This window comes from Coenobita brevimanus, chromosome 28 (genome assembly GCF_032717465.1).
Source record: "Coenobita brevimanus isolate Jiangsu-jjx chromosome 28, ASM3271746v2, whole genome shotgun sequence".
NCBI lineage: Eukaryota > Metazoa > Arthropoda > Malacostraca > Decapoda > Coenobitidae > Coenobita > Coenobita brevimanus.
In genome coordinates, this window is record NC_136981.1 from 30,382,632 (window position 1) to 30,409,720 (window position 27,089).

Below are 27,089 nucleotides of genomic sequence, written 5' to 3' on the forward strand. Positions count from 1 at the left end.
TCTTTCTTTCTTTCTCTCTCTCTCTCTCTCTTTTCCCGCCGAAATTTGTTGGGGCAGGTTCCAGTTTCGACAACCAGAAATAATGGCAGCCAAATTACCGTACAATAAAACTTGTAAGCGTATTAAGCATCAGTGAAAATCCACGACAAAGAAGATGGGATAAAGTTGATGAACTCAAAGGCCGGTATTGTCGTCGGTTGAGGAAGCTCCCTAACATCGTTTCTTAAGAGATTTACTTTGCTTCTTACGCCTTACTGTCCTCTTCTGTGTTACATTAGTCCTTCCAATATCGCCGTACTCTGTGTAAGGACAGTACAAAAGATTACTAACCAGCCATATCCAAAAACAAATCACTAAGAAAGAGGGGTTTGGAAGCTTCCTTAACCGAGGAAAATAGGGGCCAAAGTCTAATTACCTACTAACCATTGTGGCGTATCAGCATCATTCCCAGGTCGGCTGTATCGTTTCCATCATCATCATCGTCGTTGTCGTCGTCGTCGTCATCCATCATCCATCGTCATCCATCATCCATCAATCATCCATCATCATCCATCAATCATCCATCCATCAATCAATCATCATCCATCCATCAATCAATCATCATCATCCATCAGTCAATCAATCAATCATCATCCATCAGTCAGGCAGTCAATCATCATCCATCAGTCAGGCAGTCAATCATCATCCATCCATCCATCAGGCAGTCAATCATCATCCATCCATCCATCCATCAATCAATCAATCATCATCCATCCATCAATCAATCAATCAATCATCATCCATCCATCCATCAATCAATCAATCATCATCCATTCATCAGTCAATCATCATCCATCCATCAATCGATCAATCATCATCCATCCATCAATCAATCAATCAATCATCATCCATCCATCAATCAATCAATCATCATCCATCCATTAATCAATCAATCAATCATCATCCATCCATCAATCAATCAATCATCATCCATCCATCCATCAATCAACCATCATCCATCCATCAATCAATCAATCATCATCCATCCATCCATCCATCAATCAATCAATCATCATCCATCCATCAATCAAGCAATCAGCATCCATCAATCAATCAGTCAATCATCATCCATCCATCCATCTATCAATCAATCATCCATCCATCCATCAATCAATCATCATCCATCCATCCATCCATCCATCAATCGTCATCATAAATCAATCAATCAGTCAATCATCATCCATCCATTCATCCATCAATCAATCATCCATCCATCCATCAATCAATCATCATCCATCCATCCATCCATCCATCAATCATCATCATAAATCAATCAATCAGTCAATCATCGTCCATCCATCCATCCATCAATCAATCATCATCCATCCATCAATCAATCAATCATCATCCATCCATCAATCAATCAATCAGCATCCATCAATCAATCAGTCAATCATCATCCATCCATCCATCCATCAATCAATCATCCATCCATCCATCCATTAATCAATCATCCATCCATCCATCAATCAATCAATCAGCATCCATCAATCAATCAGTCAATCATCGTCCATCCATCCATCAATCAATCAATCATCCATCCATCAATCAATCATCATCCATCCATCCATCCATCCATCAATCATCATCATAAATCAATCAATCATCATCAATCAATGATCATCATCAATCAATTAATCAATCATCATCAATCAATCAATCAATCATCATAATCAATCAATCAATCATCACCATCAATCAATCAATCAACCATCATCATCATTCAATCAATCAGTCATCATCATCAATCAGTCAATCACCATCATCAGTCAATCAATCAATCATCATCAATCAATCATTAATCAATCAATCAATCAATCATCATCAATCAATCAATCATTATCATCAATCAATCAATCATTATCATCAATCAATCAATCAATCATCATCAGCCATCATCATCACCACCATCAATCATCAATCATCATCATCTCCCCGCCACCCCGTAAGCCCCCGTCATCGCACTGAAGGGGCGAAAAGATGAAAACGGCACACACACACACACACACACACACACACTAAATCGGATAAAAATCTCTTCTTGCTGTGTGACCTTAGGTTTTGACCTTTCCGTGAGCTTAACCGTTGACTGCCCTTTTCTCTTTCAAATTCGAATCCTATCCTCACCCCATCCACAAAGCTTTATCTAAATCGGATGACCCTGCTCTGCGACGTTGATTTTTGACCTACTTTCTCCGAAACACTAGATTTACCCCTTGCCTGACCCTCAACGCTTCCACCAAGTTTCGTTAAAATCATTCCACTATGTTAACAATAAACTTGAATTATAACTTTGTCCCATGACCTTGGCCTTTGAATGATTGTTCTGGAAATGAAACCACTTCATTCTTGTCGTACCCTTAACCATTCTAAAAGTTCCGTAAAAAATCAGTAAAAATTAAAAATTGGATTTGCTAGATTAACCTGAGATCTTACCCTATGACCTTCATCTTTGACTTATCTTTCGTAAATAGGTTTCCTCATCGACTAATCGCCAACCTTTCATCAAGTTAAGTTCGAATAAAAGTTGTTTGAGTTATTTTGCTCACACACACACACACACACACACACACACACACACACACACACACACACACACACATACAGAGAGAGAGAGAAAGAGAGACGCCGCTCGAAACCTAACACTGGCTCTCACTTCCAGGCTGTTTACACCTTCGTTTAATCCCTCGCACATTTTCCCTTCGTCTATCAACATTTTCAACATTTTCTTACTCTAAGTTAGTCACCTCCTTTTTTCTAAAAATTCCCCATGCACTATGTCTTTCTACGCTCTATTTGTAGCTCCATCAGTTGTATTTCTCCTTAATTTCCCCTCCTCCTCGTCTCTCTCTCTCTCTCTCTCTCTCTCTCTCTCTCTCTCTCTCAGTCCAGCTGCCAATTTCTGAGGTGGAAACACGAGATAAGACAAGACCTGATGCTATCCACATTGTTTTTTTTCCTTCCCCCACCTTATCACTCCTCTCTTCCCTCCTTCCCTCACTCCTTCTCACCAGTCCCCTCACTACCCCCTCCTCCCCTGCTTTACCTCGCTCCCCTTCACCTTCCCCCTCTCTAACCTCCCTTCCTCTCTCCCTCCCTATCAACACTCCTCTCACCACTTCTCCCTCTCCTCACTCATCCATCATTCCCTTCCCTACACTCATTTTTCCCCTCTTTCCCTCCACATCTTCCCATCTTTAGCCTCCCCTCATTCTCTCTCTTCATCTCCTCTCCCTTTACCCTGTAGTAATTTTCCTTTATTTCTTAACCTTATCAACAATTTCCTTACAATCCTTCACTAACGCCATACCCTACCCAACTCAAATACAAAAATTTCTGTTTTTTTCTTCTTGACTCTCTCTCTCTCTCTCTCTCTCTCTCTCTCTCTCTCTCTCTCTCTCTCTCTCTCTCTCTCTCTCAATTAATCCATCAATATATTTTACCTCTATTTCTACCTATCCTCCTCTGTCTCTCTGTCACTCTACCTACTGTTCTATCTGTTTTATCTGTCTATCCATCTATCAGTCAGACGATGGGGCTGGAAGAGAGAGAGAGAGAGAGAGAGAGGGGGGGGGTCTTTCTGTCGCCACATCTCCGTCCGCAAGGCTGCCTTTTAAGGGTAGGTGGTCGATATTCTGAAAGGGGAGAGAAAGGAGAGGGGAGAGGGGAGAAAGGGAGACAGGGACAAGGAAGAGGGGAGAGGAGAAATGGAGGTAAAAGAGAAAGAAGAGGGGAGAGGGGGAGAGGGGTAAGGAAGAGTGGAGAGGAGAAATGGATGGAGAAGCCAAAGAAGAGGGAAGAGAGGAGAGAGGAATAAGGAAGAAGAGGAGAGGAGAAATTGAGGGAAAAGAGAAAGAAGAGGGGAGGAAACAGGGGTGAGAGAGGAAGAGCAGGAGAGGGAAGAGGTGGAAGTGGGGAGGGAAGATGGGAGAAGAGAAAAGGAAAAGGGGCGAGGAAAGGTCGAGGAGAGGAGGGGAGAGGAGGAAGTAGCGAGGGGAGAGGTGGAGGAGGGTAGGGAGATGAAATGAAAGAAAGAGGAAAGAGGGGAAATGAAGGAAGAACTGGGAAGAAAGGAGGGAAGAAAGAAGAGAGGACATGGAGAGATGGAAATAAAGGAGAGAGAAGGGAAAGAGGATGATGAAGGAAGTACTGGACAGAGAGCAATGAGGAAAGCCCTTTATTACAGCAGTATGAAGGAGAGGAGGAAAAAAAGTAAGGGTAGGAAGAGAGGAGGGAAGGAGAGAGAGAGAGAGAGAGAGAGAGAGAGAGAGAGAGAGAGAGAGAGAGAGAGAGAGAGAGGTGGAATTAAGACGAAAAGAGCTGAGAGGAAGTGACAGGATAGTGAGGGAGAAGAAGGGAGAAGACGGGAGGGAAGGCAAAGGGGGAGTAAGGAAAAGGGAGAAAGAAGGAAGAGATGAAGAAGTATTGACAAAAATAGGAAAAAGAACATTAAAAAAAAAAAAAAACAGATAAGGGAAGATGAAGGAGGGGAAGAGAAGGAAGTGGTAATGAACAGAAAGAGGGAAGAAAAGGGCGAAGAGGAATGAAATTGGACGAAAAGGGAGCAAGAAGGGGAAGGAAACTATGAAAATGAGAAGTGTGTAAGAAGAGTCTAAAGAAGAAAGATTACAATTTCCTCCTCATTTTTTTCATTCTTTCCTACTTCTTTCAATTAGCTTTAGCGAAGATGTCCTTTAATAATGAAGAAAATTGTTTTTAATTGTCTTGATTTTCCTTCTGATTTCTTCTATGTCATTTTTAATTATTCTCTTATAAATATCTGTTGGGTTAATTGATGATGGAAATTATTATCAAACTCATGTGCTGGTAAAGTTAAAATGTGAGAAATGGCTAATACTTAAAGATATATATAAGGAATAAAGGTATAGAATGAGAGAGAGAGAGAGAGAGAGAGAGAGAGAGAGAGAGAGAGAGAGAGAGCGTGCCACCCTGCATATTTCGTCAAGCAGAGGGCATGTTCTTGTGTGAATGACGCACGTGCGTTAAGTGGATGAGATTGCTGCTGCTGCTCCTTGAATATGTGAGGGCTGGCCTGGGTAATGGTCTCCCCCCCCATCTCTCTCTCTCTCTCTCTCTCTCTCTCACACACACACACACACACACACACACACACACACACACACACACACACTGACACACACACACACAAGACAGTTTTACTGTACTGTATCTCTCTCTCTCTCTCTCTCTCTCTGCCTGTTTGTCTGTCTGTCTGTCTGTCTGTATGTCTGTCTGTTTGCTTTTCTGTCTGTCTGCTCGTATGTCTGTCAGTCTGTTTATATGTGTGTCTGTCTGTCTTTCAGTGTCTCTTTCTCTCTCTCTATTACCCCTTCAGTCCAGCGACATATTTAATTCTAGTTTCCTATGGATGAGGTGCTGACTGGGAACCTACACGTGGTGACGCTTTGTACCCTGGGTGAAGCAGCCGATGCGTTCACTCCGGAGCCAGTAATCATGATTCCCTTCACCTGGCCGTGGGAAGGGCCCTGGTGAGGCGCTGTCTATCACAAGGGGGCACCAGATCCTTGCATGGTGTATGTAGTGTACTGTACAATACCTGTAGGACGACCACACAGAACAGTTGCTTACCTCTGGTTGACGAATCGGTTCGATTAGTCACAGCGGGGTTAAACAACAACACTCCATACATCACCCCCACCCCCACCGCCATCACCACCACCACCAACACCACCACCAACAACAACAACAGCAACAAACACAACAACAGCTACAAAAACAATAACAACAAAAACACCACCACCACCACAAACAAAAACAACAAATATGGATTATTTTTTTCTTAGGAACTCAAGTACAAATGGGATTTAAGAAGACTGTATTTACCCCCTCCCCAACTAGAAAAATTTGTCCCCGAGTGAAAGTAACATTGTGGATGTAGCTTGAATAAAATACAAACACGTCATTGCCCTGAAAGATGTTAACCCGTTGATATGTTTATGTATTTTTCTGCATTATTCCTATCGGGGTGCTGGTGAGCAGTGCCTTGAAGTGGTGGCACAGATATAGTCGGGCAGATCCACCGCCAGGTTCATAAAACGATCCTCGACTCCCTACCCCTCACCCCAAAAGGAGGATGGTGAACTACAGGGAGGGGCAACTTCAGCCTGCAGTCCACCGGGTTCTAGTTTAGATGATCCTGGGGTTGCAATTACCCTTACTACAGCTATTACTAGTGCTACTACTTACCACAATAACAGCAAGAATAGCTACAACAACAAATGGTACTACTATTCCTACTCCACCTCTTCCCAGTACCATTGCCACTGCTTTTACGGCTACCACCACCATCGACCACTACTACTACTATTTACTACTACTACTATTACTGCCACTATTACTCATTCTTGTCGAACTATTCTTTTCATCTGAAGACAACGCTAAGGTACTGAGGGGGTTATGAAGGCAATATATAGCTGCTGAAGTGCGAACAGTCTTCCCTAATATAAAAAATTAAAAAAAGTGTTCGATTCTGAAGGCCTGAAAGTACTTTACATATCAGTATTAGAAAGCGTGGTGGGAGAGAGAGCTGTGTGGAGCAATAATTTACCCTCTCATGATCCGAACTGTTCCATAATTCAAGTTCTGTTCTTGTGTGTGTGTGTGTGTGTGTGTGTGTGTGTGTGTGTGTGTGTGTGTGTGTGTGTGTGTGTGTGTGTGTGTGTGTGTGTGTGTGTGTGTGTGTGTGTGTGTGTGTGTGTCATCTGTCTATTTATCTTTCAGTTTTTCTTTCAGTCTTTCTGTCTGTTTGTTTGTCTGTGTCGGTCGGTCGGTCTCTGTCTGTCTGTCTGTCTGTCTCTGTCTCTGTCTCTGTCTCTGTTTGTCTGCCTGTCTGTCTGTCTGTCTGTCTATCTCTCTCTCTCTCTCTCTTTGCCATCGTACTCAAGACTATTTTATTCAGCTGAGAGTGAGTCATAGGAGCCTGGGTGGGTTGGCGTGATTCTTAAGCTGGTATTCTCGTCGGTTAAGGAAGCTCCCTAACACCTCTTCTTTAACGATTTATTTTGGGGGGTATGACCGAATAACATCTTTCTGTAAGTGATTTATGCAGAGTACGGCGATATTGAAAGGATTTTTATAACACAGAAGAGAAAGGTGTAATAAACAAAATAAATCGCTAAGGAAAAGGTGTTAGGGAACTTCCTCAACCGACGAGAATACGAGCCCTGGCTATCATTCACTGCTAATATGTTCGATTTAGTGAGAGTTATTGTTTTGCTCCCTAGCTCTTTTTCATAAGCGATTTATTTTACTTAGTACACCTTAATGTCTTATTCTTTGTTACATAAATCCTTCTTACAATGCCATACTCTGCATAAATAACGTAGGGAGGTATAATCGCTAGCCACATCCAAAAATAAGTTGCAAAGGAAGAGGGGCTGGGGAGCCTCCTTACCGACGAAAATGCTGGTCTTGGTATCAGAGAGCGTGTTGAGGGTGAGAGCTGTAGAGGTCAGGTGGTTAGAAATGTGATATGCTGTTTGAAAGAACGCGAGATCAATATCAGACTGTGGGTGGGAAAAGCGTGAGTGTTTGAATGCCACTATAACTAGCTTGACTGAACATTCACAAGTCATAACCATGTCATAGAAACACCCCTGAATGAGACAAAGCTAGTATGTATTCAGTATGGGCTGTAGTGTGTATTCAGTACGGACGATAGTGTGTATTCAGTACGGACGGTAATGTGTATTCAGTATGGATGGTGGTGTGTATTCAGTATGGACGGTGGTGTGTAATTAGTATGGATGGTGGTGTGTATTCAACATGGACAGTAGTGTGTATTTATTATGGATGATTGTATTCAGTATGGACGGTGGCGGGTATTCAGTATGGACAATAATGTGTATTTAGTAAGGATGGTTGTATTCAGTATGGACAATAATGTGTATTTAGTAAGGATGGTTGTATTCAGTATGGACGGTTATATCCAGTATGGACGGCATTCAGTATAGACGGTGGGTATTGTTGCCGAGGCTGTGTCGCACGTGGGAGGACTGGCGGGCCACAGGGAACTAATTGTCGTGTCTATTCACTGAGTCTGTCACATAAATAAAATAATGTGTGTGTGTGTGTGTGTGTGTGTGTGTGTGTGTGTGTGTGTGTGTGTGTGTGTTCTTTATACGTGTCTCTGTGTGTTTGTATAAGTGTTTTATGTGTGTGTGTGTGTGTGTGTGTGTGTGTGTGTGTGTGTGTGTTCTTTATACGTGTCTCTGTGTGTTTGTATATGTGTTTTATGTGTGTATATGTGTTTTCTTGTAGTGTGTGTGTGTGTTTATATATATATATATATATATATATATATATATATATATATATATATATATATATATAGCTAGATAGATAGATGGATAGATAGATAGATAGATGGATAGATAGATAGATAGATGGATAGATAGATTGATAAATAGATAGATAGATAGATTGAACCGGTGAAAGTTTATATCCAAGGGGTAATTGGGGTTTATTGCTCATGTAATGCCACTCAGGGATGAATGAGGCTGGTCACTCTCATCTTATATATATATATATATATATATATATATATATATATATATATATATATATATATATATATATATATATATATATATATATATATATATATGTAAACCTACTTCACCACTTTATACATCTATTGAAGACAATCTATTCACGAGGTACCATGTGTCGCTGCATAAAAGTTCTTGCCGTAAGGTGTTTTCATAGTTAAATAATTTCCTGCCTTGACGTTCTCACCTCTGTCTTACCTTTATTTCTCTTTTGCCAGACGCTTAAATCTATTGTCTACATAGAACAGCCTAAGTGAACGTCTCTAAGGAACGTTTTCCCACCGGTTAAGGAAGCTCCCTAACACCTCATCCTTAGCGGTTTATTTCTGAATTTGGCTGGGTAATATTATTTTGTACCTTTTTATGCAGACAGTGGCAATGTTTGAAGGATTACATAACACAGAATAGGACAGTCAGGTGTTAAAAGAAAAATAAATCGCCTAGGGAAAAGGTGTTAGGGAGCTTCCTTATCCGACGAGATGACCACTAGAGATTTTATTTATCATGGCGCGTTGACCTTGTTCCATAATTTTTCTACTTTCTACTTTCCCCTTTTGCACTTCCGTCTTTCATATAATATTATGTGTCTGATTCTGCATGTAATTTTAGCTTGCGTTTTATATGAGTTAAGGATCCGTTTTCTTTTCGGTTAAAGAAGCTCCCTAACACGTTTTCCGAAGCGAATTATTTAGCCTATTACACTTGACTGTCCTATTCTGTGTTACATAAATCCTTTTGATGTCGCCACACTGTGCATAAAGAACGCAGAAAAGGATATTAACCAGCCATATCCAAAAATAAATCGCCAAGGAAGAGGTGATAGTGTGCTCTCTTTTCCGACGAGAATACGAGCCAGTGTTTTATTGACTGTGATTTAAAGAGGTATTTTATCATTGTTTCTGCATCCATGTTCCCTGAGATAAAGCGTCCATTCCACCCAGAGAGATGCCTTATATGAGATGGCTCTGTATGTATTAATTTGCCCGTAGAATATTACATCTATCTGCAGTATTTTGTAATAATCTCCTATCTACTGTAATGTCATAATACTTAATTTTCACTATTAACCTGGTTTCTCTGCATGATCTTACATATAACTTCTCGTGGATAATGCTGATCACATTCTGCTCTCCTTCTCAACTCCCCTTGCTTATGACACCTTCCAAATTCTATAATTTCTCTCAACTCGGTGTACCTTTTCGTCCGATTTTCTCTCGCGGATGATCAGTCAGTATTGTGTTTGCTTTTCACCTTTGTATAACTCTGCATTTAGCTCTGCACTGCGGATGATACAGCTGACTTTCTTTTGGTTTTCTCAGTTCCTTGTAACCCTATGCTCGGCTCTATCATGTGCATTATACTATCGATATTCTAATTCTCACCTATGTATGACTAAATTGTGCCCTTTATAAGACTCTAAACCGTGTATGATTAAGCTCACTTTCTATTTTCTCATATCCGTTTAACATTACATTTGGCTCAATGATGAGGATAGTACTGTTCACATTATGACTCTATTTCACGAATATATAGTGTACGATTCACTCTGTTTTCTCATATCCATGTAACCTATGATTTGGCTCTATGATGCGTGTTACAGAGTCCACATTATGAATCTTTTCTCACCTCAATGTGGCTCTATATCGTGTATGATAGAGTTCACTTTCTTCCTTTTCATCATCCGCGTTGTAACCTTGCATGTGCTTCCACCCTAACCCTTTCTATGGCTTAGTTTTGCGTATAACAGTCTACATTACCCTTATTCTCTCATTTCCGTGCCACTTTGCGTGTGAGTGTGAATTGCGTGTGATACAGTCCATATTCCGTGTGCCTTCTTGTGCTTGTGTAACCTTGCATGTTACTCTTTTTATTTCCTTATGATGCTACAACATTCAGAATATTTTATCTCCGTAAAACCTTGCTTTGGATGAATCATGTATTATATGATCTCCTCCTGGTATACTCTTTAACTTTAATTTGGCCTAAAATTGCCATCTCTCCATCTCACGTGCTCAGCTGTAACAATAGATTAATACAAGAATATGACGCTAGTCATGAAGCAGTGCTATGGAAAGGTAGTGGTGCCATAGCATTGTCTTTTTCTACCGTTGAGCTGCGTGAAAAAAGCCCACAAAGGATGAAAACCTGAGGTCCAAGTTAAGGTGAAAGGACTAGAGTTTTTCACCTTTATATACATACCTCCTTCCTGAATATGATAATTAAGTAATATTTTTCTTGCTTTCACATCATATAATTTTCTCTCTGGCTCCATTTTGGCCACAGAATATCCACATCCAAATCATACCATCCAATTATCATCCTTCTACGATCCACCTACCATCCACATACCACCCATATACCAGACACCTACCATTCGATTCCACAATCCATATTCTTGCCTAGCCCTCCGACCTTCCTGGTAACTAATTCTTCGGGACAGCCACCTCACACACAGATGCTTGTCCCTTCCCCCACCTCTGCTCTTTTCAAACCACATAAGCAGGCCGGAAGACAACCCTCTCTCCCCTATCTGGTTTTTCTCTCTTTGTCTTTGTCTGGTATGTCTGTCTCTGTCTGTGTCTGCCCTTTGTCTCTCTCTGTCTATCTCTTTCTATCTGTTTACCCATCTAGTTATCAGTAATCATTCAATCTCTCTCTCTCTCTCTCTCTCTCTCTCTCTCTCTCTCTCTCTCTCTCAGAACCAGTCACCCATCATATCAACTTTCCCGCCTTCCTCTTTCCTACCTCACTCTTTTTCTCACAGTCTAATCTTTTCCCTTTTTTTTTCTTGTTTTCCTAATTTTCCGTCGATCGGTGTTCATCAAGTCTTCTTGTGTTCCTTTGACAAATTTTCATTCTGTCTTATCATTTTTCGTTTCCTACTTTCACACCTCATGGTACACTACTCGACAAGAATTTCAGCTCAGAGACAAAAATGGGTATCAGGCAATAACGTGGCCCTGATTTTAAATATGATGTTCGTTTTGCTCTAGCACGTAGTTTTTTCTGAACTCACGACCCTCACACACAGCCCTATAGTACAGTGATCCTTCTTTTCACCATATTATTCGTGCTCTTTATATGTCTTTATACATATGAAGTGTATAATATCCAACATATACATTGCCAGTTGTCTACATCCACTATCTAAAGTATGTTTATGTAATTTAATTATAGTTAATATAACTCTTATTTCAGATATATGGGTTGAGACTGCCTCATGGATGTGTCAATGATTCAAATGCTTTCTATGTGTGGAAGTTTCATTCCAAAGAAGCATAAAAGGGAGATCACGTCTCTGGTAAAGACAGCTTATCTACATTATTTTGACGTTAAGAGTGGCGACCAAGACAAATGATGGGTGTCCCAGATCTGCTGCATAACTTGTTCCGACTGTCTTTGCAAATAGCTAGCAGGAAGGAAAACAGGGATATCTTTCGCAGTTCCCATGGTGTGGAGAGAACTTATACCCCATTTCACCAAGCCTAGCACCATATCAGTGATATCGTCAACACCTGTTGCATTGATAAAGATCATCAGTACTGGATATACCTTTTTGTATTGCCTTTATATTGGTTCTCAAGGTAATAGAGGTTCACCTATTGCAGAAGATTTACATCAACGCTACAGGCGTTGACGACATCGCTGATGGTGCCACAACAGATTGCTACTTTTGCATGACAAAAGTTGTGGGATTTTCTTCCAAAAATGAAAACTGCATTGTTTATCCAAATTTACCATCGGTAGTAAGACCAGTTGATCGCATGGAGGGCCTTCCCAATCCAAGGCCACCAGCATGTAATTGTGTATTCCAGACATTAGGTGAGGATGAAGATGGAGAGGCATCTGGCACAGCTGCCCCTGATTCTGATTTCGAATGTCAGCAATATGACAAAGTACCCAATCTTATCACTGGATACCCCAAGGCGACCTTAACTATCATTTTACATGACCTTAACCCCTAAACTGCGGGCTTGTCTTGCTTTGACACGTGTCCCGCGGGCATATTCGCTCGCCAACAGACTCTCTAAAAATATTTGTCAAAAATCAGTTATTAGTCCTAGAATATTAAAATTAAATAGGCATATGGCAGAGACCTTCAGCTTTCTCCTGGGATGTTTGTTGAGCCTTCGTTGAGTACCGTAGGACTTGTGGAGACCTCTGAAGTTGGGTAACGAAGTCTCCACTTTACACATCCCGACAACCCATAATATGATTACCACAGCCTGATATTATCACTAGAAACACTATTCTATGATTCTCAAATAGTTTGGAATCCATACTCAAAAAAAAAAAACACTGTGAAAGCAATGAAAATTACAAGCGCGTATGACCTTCCCACTTGCGATCGTTTACCCTGGTGATATGTCATTTATTATTCATAAAAACACTCACACTTTATATTTCTATTACTGTATAACACTTATATATATCTACAGTCTTTATCCATAAGTTTCCTTCAGTAATAGTAGTTTATTGTCACTGTAGGCATTCAATTTCTTTTTCAGTAAAATACGTAGCATTCAGTTTCTCGTCCTGTATACTAGCGTTGAGAGTGAATCTGTCACTTTCACCTTCCCTTTCATAACTCACAGTATTCATACATGGTAGAGTGAAACTTTCACTTTCATTACCCCTAGTAAATATTCATTACTACTCATTTACATTTCTATTTACATTCTCTATTTTATTTAGATTATTTTAATTTCTATTTTATTTACACTGTGTTAGTCACTGTCACTTGAGGTAACTTATAAAACTATTTTCCACTGTTCACTTATATTTACATTCATTGCTTTCACTTGCTGTTTACACATTATTTACACATTATTTACATTTCCACTTGCACTGTTTTACTCACCAGAAAGATCGTAGTCACTCTCTATCATTTTCATTGACAAATTAGCCAGTTCACATTCCACAGCAGTCATTTATCCCTTTACCTCTTTCCACATGAGGTTTAGTAGGGGGTAGAGGTCACAGGGCCCTTTGCATGGGACTAAAAAACCGGGGAATTTGACAGGTGCGAATCTGACTTGTTTTCAGTTTGAAAGATGACAGTAAACTGAATACAGTGTGGTGGCCTGCCTAGGGGGAGTGCAATGCCGCAAAAGTCAGCCTGGTGACAGCTGCTAATATGTACACTATGAAATGATTGGCAGGAAATCTAGACAATACATAATAAATTAGATAGTTCCAGGTCAATGTCAATATCACTTAGGCTTCTCGCTTCCCTCCTTATATATATATATTTATTACGAGAATAGATTATACGGCATATTTCAAGGGGGAATAAACAGTGAGAATTAGCGAACGAGTGCACATGAGGTGTTGTCAGGTCATAATTAGCCAATTCCAGGTGTATGGCACTATCAATTACCTTATTTCTTTTTTGCGTATATTATTTGGTATAAGAATGGGGCATAGGGCTTATTTCAATGGATGAAATCAGTGGAAAATTCCAGGGAAGATTTACTTAGTGTAGAATACAGTGTGGTGGCCTGCCTAGGGGGAGTGCAATGCTGCCAATGTCAGCCTGGTGACAGCTGCTAATATATATGCTATGAAATGATTGGCAGAAAATCTAGACAATACATAATAAACTAGGTAGTTCCAGCTGAATGTAAATATCACTTAGGCTTCTCCCTTCCTTTCTTATATATATATTTTTATTACGAGAATAGATTATACAGTATATTTCAAGGGGAAATAAACAGCGAAAATTAGTGAATGAGTGCACGTAAGGTGTTGTCAGGTGATAATTAGCCAATTCCAGGTGTATGGCACTCTCACTTACCTTATTTCTTTTTTGTATATATTATTTGGTATAAGAATAGGGCATAGGGCTTATTTCAATGGATGAAATCAGTGGAAAATTCCAGGGAGGATTTACTTAGCATAGCATGGCAATGCAGGCGAGAGGAGAGGGTAATGGAGGGGAGGTAGGGAGGGGAGTCAAGAACGGGGAGAAATGGCTAAATTGTCAACAATGGATGGGAGTACAGATGAGATTAGGAGTGCTGACTAGTGTTGGACATTGGCAGTACTGATAGATGATACAAGCCACCACTTGAAAGCCCTGGCGAATTCAAAATAACACAGAATCACAAAAGTGACGCCCCGCGGTATGATCCCTTGCTCCCAAGCGTCACGAAAGTGATGCCCCACGGTTAAGGGGTTACTTAATCAACAGTCAGAACTTCTTGCTTTGAGATTGCAAAAATGGAACTTTTTGCCTCCAGACAAAGAGGTGACTAGTTTCAGGGAGCTGCAACAAAATTTGGAAAGTTTTTCAAGTCAAACGGAGGAGTATGTTACTGTAGCAATATCACAGGTCTTTTCGAAGCCTTGGAATAAAATTCATGATCCTGACGAATGGCGACTTTTTATTAACCGCAGCAAATCAGGTTTGAAGGCTGTTCTCCTCCACAGAGGGAACGTGTTGCCCAGTATATTACTTCTTTTAGCTCCTGAAATGAGGGAAAAGTATGAATCAACGCAAAAACTCCTCATTTTGACTAAGTATGACGAATTCCAATAAAAAATCTGCAGCGATTTGAAAGTGGTAGCCATGCTGCTTGGACTACAAGGAGGCTTCATGAAATACTGTTGCTTCCTGTGTTTATGGGACAGCCGTTATGTACAGAAGCACTACATCCAATACGATTGGTCTCCCGGAAGTTCTTACAAAACCGGTGTACACAACATAAGGAACGAACCACTCGTCCAAGTGGAAGATGTCATACTTCTGCCTCTTCATATATAGTTAGGCTTGATGACAAACTGCTTCAAAGCCTTGGATAAGACAGGTGCAGGCTTTGCACACCTGAAGAAAGTTTCCCTAAGATTAGCAACGCCAAATTGAAGAAAGGCATTTTCATTGGCCCACAACTTCGTAGCCTGATGAAAGACAGTCAGTTTGACGCATCCCTCCAAGCAGATGAACTTAGGGCTTGGATTTCTCTTAAGAAATTTGTGCTGGTTTCCTGGGCACCCAAGGCTGTGAAGATTATGTGGAAATCGCTGAAGAGCTGCTGGTTACGTACAGCACAATGAACTTGGATGCCACATGTCCCGTAAAATCCATTTTCTTCACTCACACCTTGCTTTTTTTCCTATAATCTTGAGTGGTGTTAGTGACGAACAGGGTGAACGATTTCACTCTGATATTGTGGTAATGGAACTAAGATACTAGGGAAGAATTGGCGCTGGGATGATAGCAGCATATTTTGTTGGATGCTGACATGGGAAATCGATGTAGAGCACAAAAAGAAATAATTAAAAACCGTAAAATGAGTACCTGTATCCATAGCGAAATTTACATACAGCGGTGGAATAATACACTTGACTTTGTGTCTGCATATTACTTTCACATCCCAATTAATATATCTCTATTAAAAACAATATTTCTGGTATAACCAGGTGATAGGAGCATATTGATTTCTGACTAGTGGAAGAAAAATTTCAAGGGTAAATTTCATAATATCTGTGCTTGATAGAGAAAAGGTAAAATATATTTGTAATTTGCGCGGTCAGTTTAACGCAAAATACCCATTCTCATTTTTGAACTAGATAAAATGTTGAAATTTGTCGACTAGTGTTACCGTTCATTCCTCACCAGTAACGTCAATTTGTTTTCGCTTATTCTTTTCTAGCCTTTGTATGTAAAAAAGGAGGAACCCAAGCCCAAAAATCTAAAATTTTGTTCCCTCCTAGGAAAAAAAAACATTATTATACCCTTTGTTCGTTGATAATTTCATCTTTTGTTTTCTCTGTTCAGTTCTTTTACACTGTGTTCCTTCTTTACTTACATCTAACTCCACTAATATTTTCTGTCCTTTGTTCCTCATTTCACATCTCATTTGATGCTAATTCGTTTCTCTTTTCTATTCCTTTGTCCACTTTTTATCCTTTACTGTATTTCTCATTCTTTCCATAACATGCTTTGCTTACATATCCAAATTTCCTTTCTCCTTTTGGTCATATTTCATTAAGTTTTTCTTGTTTCTCATCTCATCCAAACTGTTTTTCTATCTTCATGAGTCACCTCACTTCCTCTACCTTTCCTTGGTCTCTTCTTGCCTTGTAGATTCTTTTCCACCATTCATACCATCCTCTTCATCCTCTTTGTCTCTCATATCACCATTGGAGTACACCCATCTCTCTCTCTCTCTCTCTCTCTCTCTCTCTCACACACACACACACACACACACAGAGACGGGGTCGGAGGGGGGGGGAGCTCACCACGTATTGGACTTCGAAACAAATTAGAGTCAACGGCCTCCTTTTGTTTCATCAACTCTACATCTCTTACTGACTCCCTTCCACCTCCCTCTTCTCCATGTTGGATGCCAAGCTGGTGACAAGAGGAGCTGGAGCTCCCGTTTCACCTGCCCCTATGACCTGTTCATGACCTTCTCCCTTTCCTGATCATTTTCAGTGTTTTCATTAACATGGAGAGTAGGCCAGCATACTCTCATAATACCTCTACCTCCAACTGTCTACACTACAATTAATGCACATTAAATATCACACTTATTTCTATCTCCCTTTAGCAATGGCCGCTGCATTAGGCCTATTATCAGCAAATTCGGTTGCATCTCGGATTTTCATCGCCGGCAGGGTAGGGCTGGCGGCACAAACGACAGTGCCGACAGCGGTTGTTGCAAGCACTGTTCATGGTCGTCAATGAAGAAGCGCAGGTTCGACCTTACATTTCATCAATATCCGTGGTCTAGTACCAAAATGAATTCCGTTCACTTTTTACTCCAATCCATATCCCCTCTAGCCTTGGCCCTCACAGAAACCCAAATCTCTCCCTCTACAAACATTTTGTTTTCCTGGTTACCATCTCTTCACAAACTTCCTTAACAAGGGTGACAAATATTCTTTTTTCAAATCTGAGTTTTCAGTTGACACTATTTTGAACTTCACTTCACTTTACTTTGGTTACTCATTATATAAACCAAATTATCTAAAAATTACTAAATAGGTCTGTGTAGTTTATCGCTCCCCCAATGCTACGTTAGAACCCACAGTGCTTGACTCCATATCCACACAGCTGACCAGCCTTAACCTCACCCATAGCACTGAAATTACCGTATTGGTTATTTTAACGTCCATAATGTAGAATGGTTAATGCATTTGCCAGGACTGGCGATACTGGTCTTGAATGTGAGCTGCTTGCAGAATCGTTTAATCTCACGTAATTGGTTCAACAACCAACCAGAATACCAGATAATCCTAACCACAACCCATCTCTTGGACCTATTCCTGACAAATAACCCAGATCAGTACAGAATAGAGGTACTGTCACCGCCTGGATCCTCCGGCCACAATCTCATCAAAGCCTCATTAGTCAGTTGCCCAAACCTCCCCGTTCTGTACCTGTTAGGGTGACCAAATTGCTCTTTGATAGGGCAGACTGGAATGGATTTAGAAACGATCTTGCTGATATTCCATGGCAGTCTTTCTTCTTCAATGACATCAGTTCTACGCAGTCCCACATTAATGACTTAATACAAGCTGGTATGGAAGTAATTGTTCATACCCAGCCAACAGTTCACTAAAAGATCGGACTACGTCAAATGATTTGATAACTGTGCTAGAGGAACTACCCAAAAATCCTTAACATATAACTTTTACTTAAATAACATCTGAATCGCCTAGTCAATTTAAAATTGCTAGAAACCATGAAAAAGAATTAATAAATCTCGCTAAATCAAACTTTCTTCACAACAAAGCATCCACACTATGAAACAATCCTAACGACAATAGAATACTCAGGTCACCTCTAAATTCTTTCAATAATATCATTAACACGTCATCACCCATTCACCCACTAAAATCGTTAGATGGTAACATTATAAATGACCCGCATGGTAAAGCAAACATCCATGCCAGTACATTTGCCAGAAATTATATCTTAGAGGTCAGTCTGAATGTCTCTGTACTAGAACTTGACTCTCCCGAAACTGCTGTTCTTAATATACAGATTAGATACGTAAAATCCATTCTAGATAATTTACTAACCAACAGAGCCCAAGGTCCACACAGAATTATTCCACATGTTTAGAAAAGTGTTCCCTAGAACTTGCTCCTGTACTAGCAAAATTATTCAGACTATGAATACTTACTTCTTCATTCCCTAATTCTTGGAAAGATGCCAATATCAACCCAAATCCGAAGAAAGGAAGTTCCTCTGACCCCTCTGATTACAGACCATTAGCTATCACATCTTCTTTTGGTAAGGTATTAAGAGATTGTACTTAATAAGTACGTTGTTAAACATCTTGAATCCAACAACTTAATTAGTGACAGACAGTATGGTTTTTGCCCCGAAAGATCCACTGTTGATATACTCAGTCTCTTGACTCTTACCATCCATCAGTTAATTGACCAGCATGGAGAAATCCATGCAGTAGCCCTTGATATTTCTAAAGTTTTGACAGGTTTGGCACCATTCCCTACTATCCAAACTTCCTTGTTATGGCCTATCATCTTTTGTTCCTCTAATTTCCTTATATCTCAGTGACAGAAAGATAAAAGTAGATGATGTATATTCCAATTTCCACTCGATTAATGCCGATGTGCCACAGGGATCAATTCTGGCTCCTACCCTATACCTAATTCATAGTAATCAATTCTGGCTCCTACCCTACTCCTAATTCATAGTAATGATTTCGTATCTGTCACACATAATCCCATTCATGCATATGCAGGTTACTCAACACTTCTCAGTTAATTTACACCTAAACACCCTTTCACAAAGTTTAATGTCTCTAACTCACAACTCAGTAAAGAAATCTCCATAAATCAAGACTTATCTAAGATCACTGAGTGGGGATAAAACAACATTGTCTCATTTAATGCAAGGAAAATCAAATCTATACAATTTATCAAAAAATAGATATTGCCTGATTACTATATTACCTTTAATGTTACTAATATTTCTCTCTCTAAAAGTATTAAAATTCTAGGTTTTCCACTAAATAATGAGCTTAGCTTGACCTCTCATGTTGGATCACTTGCTAAAACCGCCTCATGAAAACTTGGATTATTGTACAGAGTCTGTAACTTCTTCACTGACGAGTAGTTAACTCTAATTTGCAAGTTATGCACTCCCTCAGCTGGAATATTGCTCACCCTTGTGGAATGGACGTGAAGGTTGCACTAAAACAACTGGACAAAATTCAGAACAAAGCCGTTAGAATTATTAATAACTCTCCTGTTACAAATGAACTATTTCCCCTACGAGCAAGAAGGAATGTTGCCTCCCTTGCATTATTTTGCAGACACTTTTATGGCAAATGCTCAGACGAAATTGCTTCCATTGTGCCACCTCTCCACGCCTTCCCCTGAGCTACACGGGCATCTGGTAGCGCTTATGAGTGGACCATGAGTGGACTGTCACACTGCCGTATTGCAGATCTTCTGGCAACCAGAATTCTTTTATTCCCCTAACTGCATCTTTTTGGCACTCTCTTCCCGTGGGTGATTTCCTCCAAAACTTCAACCTGCAGCGGTTCAAGTCCAACTGTTAGAGATTTTTTTTTTCTTTTAATGAAATGAGGACGCCTGTAATCTGATGCATGGATTAAATTTCTCTTTGACAAGGAGAGTATGTTTTCACCCCTGTTTGTTTGTGAATTTGTTTGTCTGTTAGCAGGATTACTCAAAAACTTAAAGAGAGTTTTAGACCAAATTTGATGGGTAGATAGCCCATGTCCCAGGGAACAATCGATTAACTTTTGTGACCAATGCATGTCGCATTACAGATTCTGCATTTGGAAAACTCTTTTTACGAAACCCTAATCAGTGATGAGAAAACCAAACCAATTATGAAGAATGGTTCGGAAATTACGTTGCTCATGTCGGAGAGAAAATGACTTCATTTGAGTGACCTTCTAGTTTTTTATTCATTTGATTTTCTTGCTTTTGTTCTGTTATTGTAAAAAAAAAATATGTTTCATATCACTCTATTCATCTTTCCTCAAATTACCTGGTTCCTTTTTCCCCACCTGTCATCGCATTTCCTCCCACTTACATCACAAACCCTCATATCCCAAACAACTGTCAAGCCCCCCCAAAAAAAGAGAAACAAATGTAAAAATGATCAAGGAATGACCCACGATCCTCACTTCATATCCTCATTCCCCCTTGACGTCGCCATCATCATTTTCTGGTCTCATTTCCACCTGTTTCAGACATTTTAATAATTCTCCTCTCGCTAGATTTCCTTCTCTCTCTCTCTCTCTCTCTCTCTCTCTCTCTCTCTCTCTGCAACATTTTCTTCTTCCATGTGTTTTAGGTGCCTTCCTAATCTTACCACTGTGGCGTTTGATCTGAGGCATTTTGTTTCGTTTTCTTTTGACACATCTTCATGTAGATAGACAGAAAAATAGAGAGAGAGAGAGAGAGAGAGAGAGAGAGAGAGAGAGTTCGCGTTTATCAGTGCGAGGTTGTGTATATTATTATGTGTGTGATACTGTACCTGTATGCAATCGTGAGTGCGCTTGCCTGTGTAAGTTGAAGCGTTTTATGTTGTGTGTGTGTGTGTGTGTGTGTGTGTGTGTGTGTGTGTGTGTGTGTGTGTGTGTGTGTGTGTGTGTGTGTGTGTGTGTGTGATGATTGTTTTGCAATAGTGGAAACAAATATACTCTCCGGGTGTATATGTTTACACAATATTACGGGAATAAAAAAAAAACTTTTTATGTAATAATAAACAGGAAGTGAATTGTTGGTCTTGGCATGAAAATTGTTACTGGCTAATTTCAACTCTCTCTCTCTCTCTCTCTCTCTCTCTCTCTCTCTCTCTCTCTCTCTCTCTCTCTCTCTCTCTCTCTCTCTCTCATTCTTCTTTTACTTCCATTCCTTTTCTTTCAATTCAGTTTACTCTTATTTGTAATTTTTTGCTCATTCTGTCTAAAATTCCCTAGAGATCTTTTAACGTCAATAGTCAAAGAGAATACTTCGGTAAAATTATCTTAAAAATACAAAGAGAGAGAGAGAGAGAGAGATTCATATTATAATTGGTTATTTTAGAAAAGAGAATGAATTAGATGTTAAGAAAACGTCCAGTTCTTTCTCTCTCTCTCTCTTTGCGTTTCCCTTTCTTTCTGCTTTTTCTCTTTGCTTTCTACAGCTTTTTCTTTACGTTTTGTACGAGCGCCTGAAGGCATTGCATCTCTTCCCCCCCTCTCCTCTTTTTCTTTCTCTCTCTCTCTCTCTCTCTCTCTCTCTCTCTGATAACTTTGTTGCAATTCTGACGACAAAAATACTTCTGAAGTATTTCTTTCTGCAAAGACTTCATCTCTGGAATAAACTTCACATTTCTTTGATAATACTGATAATGAAATTACCCCCTTTTTTGACGCTGCTTATATCATTGCGGCAGTTTCTCTCTCTCTCTCTCTCTCTCTCTCTCTCTCTCAACATTCATGGTCTCGAAGGCTTTAGTGAAGAATTAACAGATGCTCAACAAACGTCACTTAGTAATCTGATGATATTTGTTCTTTTTTGTGTGGATTCTCTTTCGTATTTCTGGATCTCATACATGCAATAATTAATAGTGGAAAAATAGGATTCACATGACGATGACGACTATGACGACGACGACGACGGTGATGATGATGATGTTGGTAATGCGTTGATGATGGGGAGGATTTGTAACTGCAGTTCTATGCTGTCCTCTCATGGTATTTTTTTTCTTTTTCAATTTTTGTCTTTGTTTTTACTTAACTCTGCCCCTATACATGGTTCCCTGCCACAGCTATATTTTCCATCTATTTATCTTCATTTTTTAATTTTTCTATCCATCTATATCTATCTGTATCTATCCAGATAGCTAAGCAGGCACATTGATAAGCAGGTAGTTTTTTCCCACTCACCTTTTCTTCTTTCATCTTCTCCTTTTCCTTATATGTTTATCTCTTTTTAGCTGCTGTTATTCTACGTTTGTGTATTTTCCGTCACCCAACTGCATCTGTGAAGGTTAATACACGTTCACTTCTGCCGGTTCTCCATTTTTTTTTTTTTTTTTTACATTCATGAAATATCATTTTAATTTGACTCCCAAACACCTGTTCCTTATCCAGTTCTTTGTTGACCTCTAACCCTTTGATAACGAGAGGGTCTAGCTGAGCTGAAGAAAAGCATCAGATGACATCCAGAATATATGCTAAAAATTGTAATGGGTGTCTTCGTATCCACCTGTAAAATTCTGTGTGTGTGTGTGTGTGTGTGTGTGTGTGTGTGTGTGTGTGTGTGTGTGTGTGTGAGAGAGAGAGAGAGAGAGAGAGAGAGAGAGAGAGAGAGCACTTACTACATTATAGGTCTTCAAAACATACTATAGTCAAAGGCTTTTTTTTTTTTTTTAATTAAGTCTGCTTTTACTGGCTCCCTTACACCTCCCACTCCTTCATTTTTCCATTTCACCCTTTTCGCTTTACCTCAAACAACCAGACTCATTTTCCTCTCTCGGCATCTCATTTCCTGCCTCTTACATCACAAATCCTCATCTCCCAACCCACCCGTCAAGCCCGACAAAAGAAGAACAAGAGTAAAAAATAGCATAGAAAGACCCACGATCCTCATTTCATATCCTCATTCCACCTTGACGTCGCCATCTTCATTTTCTGGTCTAATTTCCACTTCTTGCAGACATTTTAATAATACTCCTCTCGCCATATTTCCTTCTCTCTCTCTCTCTCTCTCTCTCTCTCTCTCTACCACATTTTCTTCCTTCATGTGTTTTGAGTGCCTTCCTAATTCTAACACTGTGGCGTTTGATCGGAGTCATTTTGTTTGGTTTCCTTTTAACATATCCCCATCTAGAGAGAGAGAGAGAGAGAGAGAGAGAGAGACTGCCTAAGAAAGTGTTTGTGAGTGAAGTGGAAGGAGGGAAAAGGAGGCGGAGACCGAGGATGATCTGAGGAGATGGGGTTGAGAGGTGTATGGGAGAGGGAATGTTTGAGCTGAAGAGAGAGCAAGCTGATAGCAGAGGACAGGATGACATGTAGAGGATTCTCTTGTGGGCACCCCTTGCTGGTTAAGGCATCTGACCAGAAATAGTTATATAGACAGATATACAGACAGTCAGATAGATAGGTAGGTAGACATATACAGTAGATAGAAACTTAAATAAATAGACAGATGGATAAACTTTCAATTATTTTTGCTCAATCGCAACGAATCGCCTACAGCCAGAAAAAAATTAATGCTCTTAATATCCGTCAACATTTTCACTGCAACAGCACATCTCGGACATTTACTGTGGCTAATATATATATATATATATATATATATATATATATATATATATATATATATATATATTATGTGACCGACTCTGGGCATAGGCTTCACAGCCTGCTTTCAAGGCCCAGTAGTCCTCCTACATACCATACACCTCTACATGTCACCACTTCGGCGCTAACACCCACCGTCCATACTGAATACATGCTAGGGTTGTCTCATACAGGACTGGTGTATTGGTATTAGCGGGGGTATTTTTACGACATGTCGGCGGGTCTTCTGGTAGATCAGTAACGTCTGATATTTATGAAATTCAAATCCCTAAACCGTTCCCTGCCCCAGCGGGATTTGAACCCGGTTCCGGTAGGACTGCAGGCCAACTCTCTACCGATTGAGCCACCTCCTTCTGAGGGTATTATTTTTATTGAGTTAACTCCATCGCGTTCCAAAGGTCGATGGTTCACACATTTCATTTTAATGGCCTTCTTACGTCTCTCTCATTATCTCTTCTTATCTCTGTGTCTATCTACCTACCTGTCTATCTATCTGGCTGTCTATCTATCTACCTGTGAGTCTATTCGTCTATCTACCTATCTACCTATCTATTGTCCGTATTTCTGTTTGTCTGTTTGTCCATCTATCTATCGTTTCGTTTCGTTTGTAAAGGCTCCAACATGCTTGTATGCGTCGGTCTTGGTCACTAAACGGCGGCTCTCCATGCTGCTCGATCTCTGGCAGCCTCCCTATTCAGTCCCTTATCCTAGGTCAGACTCTATGACCTCGTCCCAAGTCTTTTTCGGTCTGCCTTTCGCAACCCCACCCGAAACGTTCACACTTCTCATGTCAACCCCCATGCTCTCGACATGCCCAAACCATCTTAATCTACCTCTTCTCATCACAACACTAATATATATCTATCTATCTGTCTGTCTACCTACCCACCTATCTATTTATCTGTCTATCAGTTTATCCAACCATCCACCCCTCCATCCATCCATCTATCCATTTATCAGTCAATTTATCTATGTATCTATCTATCTGTCTCTCCATCTGTCCATCCATCATCCATTCATCCATTCATCCAACTCTCTCTCTCTCTCTCTCTCTCTCTGTATATATATATATATATATATATATATATATATATATATATATTTATATATATATATACGGAACCTCTGTGGTACAGTGGTACAGTGTGCGTTTCGCACGCTGGTGCGCGCGGGTTCGCCTCCCGCCAGAGTTGTAAAACTTTGGGAAGCGTTCACCAAACCACTTGCTACTTTGGCGGACACAAGGGGTGCTGTGGTTGAACCAGTGTCGCATACTAGTATGCTTGCACCCAGTCGGCTTAAGGAGGGCCGATTACACTTGGTTCACAGACTACACACACATCCAAAGCCACTACAACACTACAATCACACTCACTAGCACTTCTTACCCTACATACAGTCTCTACCAGACACCCTAAGCCACTGGCTGTATGGTTCCTGCTTCGCTAGGGATAGGTCGGCCCTGAAGTGGACCTCAATATATTTATTTATTTATTTATATGCACCTATCTCCTTAACGCTTGCTTCGCTTTCCCACTTTTCATTCCTCAGGTTCTCCTTATCTTTTTGCTTATTTTTATTCCACTTCTCACCTTCTTTTATTTAATTTCTTCCTTTTTTCTCCTTCACTTTCTCCTCCTTCAGCCAGAATCTGCTTTTTTTTTCTGTTTTTCTTTATCTCATCCCCATTCCTCCTCTCATTTTTCTCCCCATCTCAATCTGTTTCTTTCTGTTCTTTCTCCTTGCTCTCATCTTCCACTCTCTCGTTCTGCTGCTTCTTGTCCCTTACTTCCCCTTCCTTTTATTGTCACCTTTATATACATCAATTTTATTTTCTGTCCTTCTCTTTTTCTTCGCTCCATCCGTTTGCTCCCTCCAGTTCAATTGATCTCTCTTCCTCCTTTCTTTCCCCCTTCTGTCTCCACATTTTCTTCCACCACCTCTTGCTCTATCAATCTTTTCTTCTCACTTCCATCTTGCATTTTCCTGTATTTATAGAGGTCTCTCTGTCACTCTCCACTCTGTCTGTGTGTGTCTTTGTCTGTCTTTCTGTCTATCTGTCTGTCTGTCTCTGTCTGTCTGTCTGTCTGTCTCTGTCTCTCTGTCTCTCTGTCTGTCTGTCTGTCTCTCTCTCTCTCTCTCTCTCTCTCTGCCACAATTTTCTCTTGCCTATGCTTTCAGTGCCTTCCTAATCCCACCACTGTGGCGTTTGATCTGAGGCATTTTGTTTGGTTTTCTTTTGACACATCCCCATTTAGATAGATAATAAATAGATAAATAGATAGCTAGATAGATACAAAGGAAGAGACTGACTAGAAGAGTGTCTATGAGTTGGGGAGGGGAAGGAAGAGGGGGAGCTCAAAGGTGATTTAGGGAGATGGGTTGGAGAGGTGTATGAGAGAGGGGGGTTGTGAGCTGGAGAGAAGGCAACCTGATGGCGGAGGACAGGGTTACATGGAGGCGATTCGTTTGTCTGCCCCACTTGTGAGATTAAAGTATTTGGCGATAGATAAACAAATAGATATATAAACAGATACATATTTAGATAGACACTTAGATAGAAAGGTAGATGGACATATAGATAGATACTGTGGATGGATGGATAGTTGGATGGATGGATGGATGAATGGATGGATGGTTGGACGGATTGGTGAATGAATGTATGGATGGATAGACTGATAAATATATAGATAGATATGTAGATAGAGAGGTACGTAGGTAGATGGATGCATGGTTTAATGGATGGATGAATAGATTGATAGGCAGAGAAAGATAAACAGACATAGAGAGATGAACTTTCAGATAATTTACTTCAATCACAGCAAATCCAAAAAAAAAAATAATAATAATAATGCCCTCAATATCAATCAACATTTTCTTCACCACAACACTACACCTCAGGCATTTACTGTGGTTAATTTCTGAGGATATTATTTTTGCTGAGTTAAGTCCTATCTGGTCCTAGGGCAAATGGTTGTCACATTTCATATTAATAGCCTTCTTATGTCTCTCATTCTCTTTTTCTGCCTCTGTCTATCTATATTTCTATTTATCTGTCTTTCTGACTATCTATCTATCTATTTATCTGTCTATCGATCTATCTATCTATCCATCCGGCCATTTATCAATCTACCTGTTTATCTGTCTTTAT